General features: G+C 42.5%; 1 pseudogene; it reads left to right on the top strand.

The window, feature by feature from the left end:
• The first annotated feature begins 707 nt into the window (after positions 1-707).
• LOC126177389 (5S ribosomal RNA) lies at positions 708-825 on the top strand (annotated as a pseudogene).
• The last annotated feature ends 3,887 nt before the right edge of the window (positions 826-4,712 follow it).

Raw genomic sequence — 4,712 nt, 5'->3', positions numbered from 1 at the left:
TAAAGTACCTGGTACATTGTGAGCAATTATGTGGGCTTCAGATTGTTGCAACCAGTCGAGCAATTCCTCTTCCTGTTCATGATACTGGCGAAAAGGCGGTATAGCATTTGGAGCTTCTGTATGTGGCTACTGCACTGCATTCGTTTGATTCACCAATAGCTGTTGTATGGTACTGAGTAGAGATGCAATCTGTTGCATCTGAAACTGAAACATCTGTGTTAGCTGTGTTACATCTGTTGCTTGCAGCTGAGGCCCCTGTGCCAGGGATGGGTGAGGTGGGTTGCTCATATTGGAAGATACAAAGGCAGTAAACAGACAAGGCAAGATCATTTCTGCAACGCCCACCTGAAAACACTGATTAGCAAAACACCCTAGGAGACTGTTAAATCAAGTAAACACCCCTGCAAAGAAAAGACAAGAGAGAATTAAGGCGCCAGAAAAACACAAAAGAAAATTTCTGGCAACTAGGCTCTGGGTTGTCAATGGAATCCGTTGGTCTCCTCGGTGCCAATGTTCTGTCCTGCCCACTCGTCTAATATAGGGCCCCTAGGAAACCTGCTTTCTTGGTTCGCTAGACAACAATTCAAGGAAATTGTATTAATGAGATTTTGTTACAGTATGATAAATAATAACACTTAATTTGTGAAATACAGAAGTATCGCAAGCAATGGGCGAGAGAAAAATAAGAAGTCTCTTATGTATATACAGGCAACGGCCTTGCCGCAGTGGATACACCGGTTCCCGTGAGATCACCGAAGTTAAGCGCTGTAGGGCGTGGTCGGCCCTTGGATGGGTGACCATCCAGGCCACCATGCGCCGTTGCCATTTTTCGGGGTGGACCAGCCACGTGATGCCAATTGAGGAGCTACTCGACCGAATAGTAGCGGCTTCGGTCAAGAATACCATCATAACGACCAGGAGAGCGGTGTGCTGACCACACGCCCCTCCTATGAGCATCCTCAACTAAGGATGACACGGCGGTCGGATGGTCCCGATGGGCCACTTGTGGCCTGAAGACGGAGTGCTTAAGTATATACAATTCCAATACAGTGAAACAAAACATTTCCTAAGTCTTTGCTGTAGCGTTCGTAGACTGCCTACATTTCAACTGGGCTGCGGCCGGACGCTTATGTGTAGAGGGCGCCGCCGCCTCATCGTCGTCCAGGAGAGGGGTCTGTCTGTGTACAATTGGCTGACGCCGTCTCACAGCCCTTTCATTGTAACTTAATGCTGCCAGACATGTCACATTGCTGGCAAGACGTCAGGTATGTGCAAAACCGTCGCACTACAGTTTGTAAGAAATTAAGTTTGGCAAGTAAAATGTCGAAGTCGCCAAAGTCAAAGGCTTCGCTGAAGTCTAAGAAGCTCATGATGGTCGCCTCTTGTGCATCTGTGGCAAGCTTTAGGTCACCTGTTACCTTTGTTAAGACAGAAGTTGTGCTGCGATACTTATGTATCCCTGAAGTCTAAGAAGCACGTGATAGTCGCCTCTTGTACATCCATGGCAAGCTTTGGGTTGTCTGTTGCCTTTATTAAGGCAGAGGTTGTGCTACAATACTTACCAGAAACCGGAATGGTATTCGTCTAATAGGTTGTTTGTAGTTAGGTAGTTTGTTAGCTGGTCGTAGACTAGACATTCTAAGGACTTGTAGGAAGGTTGAAAATATGTCGGTAATCAGAGGATGCTGCAGCAACGTTTTTGTTTAGGTAGTTCAGCCACTGTCTTAACTAGTCCCTGTTTCCAGGCCTCAGGGAAAACACTTGTGGTTAAGGCGTGAGTGAAGAAATCTGTTAAACTGGGCAGCAGTGAGTCAATAATAAGCTTCATTATTTGGACTGTGATGGCGCTGTGTCCAGTAGATGCTTATCTAATACACATATGGCTTGTTTTGACGGTATTGCAAGTAACATGCTATAGATAGAATTTTTCGTGGCTGCAGTTCTTTACTTTCATGAAGTAATCAATGAATCTCGTTTGCAGTTCACTTGTGGCTGTAGTCAGCTCTTCAGCTGGGACAATGGGATCAGCTGCAGCTTTTACTTTGCCTATACCAAGATTGTGCATGTTTTTCTAAAGGTCAGCTGATCTGTTTATGTTGTTAGTTAATATATGGGCATGCCCGAGTTTAACATGTCTCAGAGCTTGACTGACACTATTCTGATTCTGCTTGTAAGCAATATGATTTTCAGGCGCAGGGCACAGTTTGTGTATGACCAGTGTGCAACGTCTCTGAGATTAATGAGCTGTTTTAATTCTTCCATTAGCCAGGTACAGGTCTCCTTGCTTTTCCGATCACAAGAGCAACATATTTGTCATTTAGTTGAGTACGTTTGTTTGTAAATCCATGAAGTTTTTAGTATAAGTCCGAGAAGGAATAAGAAGACGTCCCCCCAAACAATTTATTGCGCCTCAGTTGCAAGTTCAGAAAAAATAGTGCATTTGAAGTCTCGGTATATAGTCACTTGTAATTTCTTCCTGGGCCACGAATATTATGTCATGGGTAGACAGGCCAGTTGCAGATATTTGAGAGGTACATATTACTCTGTTTGGAGAGTTCATTGCAAATATATCTTGAGAGTGTGACTACTGTTCGTATAATAGGTAGGAACAAACTCAAGTTGCGACGTATTTGAAGACGAAAGCATCTGTTTAAATTTCACACTGGAAGGAATTTTCTATAGAACATTTATGTCGGTGTCACCAGCTATAATTATGTTCTCGTAAGTCGATTAGATACTTGAAAGAGCAGTGTTAAAACAGGCAAACCACCTGCTTTAAGAAGTCTGATGAGGACACAAATCAGGCACTTTCTATTGTGGTATATGATATCTATGAACATATGAATGGCTTATTTCAATAGTGGTACAAGTCCATTGCCTCCACTTTTCTACCTATAATGCTTCTGACATTAATGGTCCAAACAAACAGAAAGAAAGGTTCATCTCTAGCAAGAAGCCATATGCTTGAATATTTCTGGTATCTCAACTGCAGATTTTTCAGCCCTCATTTAACTTTAGGACTCTGTATCTCAAAATGAACAAAAATGGACTTGTACCACTATTGAAATAAGCCCTTCATATAGTCCACTTTTTATCTTCATTATTGATGTATGTATGTAGCACAATTAGTGATAAATCACAGCATATATATGCCCTTACTCCACCCATTCATCCCTAGTGTCTTAGACAGATGTAGCTGTCTAGATTTACCAGACTTATGGGAATACATGATTCGAGCCAGGTCTCCAACAGAAGTACAACATGGATATCTATGTCTTGAAATACATGAAGGAGATCATCGAGATGAGCTGGCAGAGACTGGACATTTGCTTGTGCAATATGGCTCTTGGTGCGTTCGGGTTCAGAACGTGCTGGGATGCCGCTGCTGGACACTTCGGACAATGGGTCAGCACTGGCGAGGGAACAAAGCATAACAAAAATACGCTGAAGTGGGGGAGCTCAGGTTTCCGAAAGTGAAACCTGCAGATATCTTCAGGGATGAGGGAGGTTTGGTGACCAAAACATGCGGGGCCTGCAACTACTGTTAAACAGCCAAGTGGTGACAGGAAAATAAACTCACTAAATGGAGCCAGAGTGACCTGTACGCAATAGTACTGAAAGCAAGATAGAATAAAAACAGAATTTAAGAATTTAAGGAGATGGGACCTGGATAAACTGACTAAACCAGAGGTTGTACAGAGTTTCAGGGAGAGCATAAGGGAAGAATTGACAGGAATGGGGGAAAGAAATACAGTAGAAGAAGAATGGGTAGCTTTGAGGGATGAAGTAGTGAAGGCAGCAGAGGATCAAGTAGGTAAAAAGACGAAGACTGCTAGAAATCCTTGGGTAACAGAAGAAATATTGAATTTAATCGATGAAAGGAGAAAATTTAAAAATGCAATAAATGAAGCAGGCAAAAAGCAATACAAACGGCTCAAAAATGAGATCGACAGGAAGTGCAAAATGGCTAAGCAGGGATGGATAGAGGACAAATGTAAGGATGTAGAGGCTTATCTCACTAGGGGTAAGATAGATACAGCCTACAGGAAAATTAAAGAGACCTTTGGAGAAAAGAGAACCACTTGTATGAATATCAAAAGCTCAGATGGAAACCCAGTTCTAAGCAAAGAAGGGAAAGCAGAAAGGTGGAAGGAGTATACAGAGGGTCTATACTGTACAAGGGCGATGTACTTGAGGACAATATTATGGAAATGGAAGAGGATGTAGATGAAGATGAAATGGGAGATATGATACTGCGTGAAGAGTTTGATTGAGCACTGAAAGACCTGAGTCGAAACAAGACCCCGGGAGTAGATAACATTCCATTAGAACTACTGACAGCCTTGGGAGAGCCAGTCCTGACAAAACTCTACCACCTGGTGAGCAAGATATAAGAGACAGGCGAAATACCCTCAGACTTCAAGAAGAATATAATAATTCCAATCTTAAAGAAAGCAGGTGTTGACAGTTGTGAAAATTACCGAACTATCAGTTTAATAAGTCACGGCTGCAAAATACTAACGCGAATTCTTTACAGACGAATTGAAAAACTAGTAGAAGCCGACCTCGGGGAAGATCAGTTTCGATTCCGTAGAAATATTGGAACACCTGAGGCAATACTGACCCTACGACTTATCTTAGAAGCTAGATTAAGGAAAGGCAAACCTACGTTTCTACCATTTGTAGACTTAGAGAAAGCTTTTGACAATGTT

Source organism: Schistocerca cancellata, chromosome 3 (genome assembly GCF_023864275.1).
Source record: "Schistocerca cancellata isolate TAMUIC-IGC-003103 chromosome 3, iqSchCanc2.1, whole genome shotgun sequence".
Lineage (NCBI taxonomy): Eukaryota > Metazoa > Arthropoda > Insecta > Orthoptera > Acrididae > Schistocerca > Schistocerca cancellata.
The sequence above is the reverse complement of the archived record's forward strand: the minus strand, read 5'-3'. Positions and strand labels throughout refer to the sequence as shown.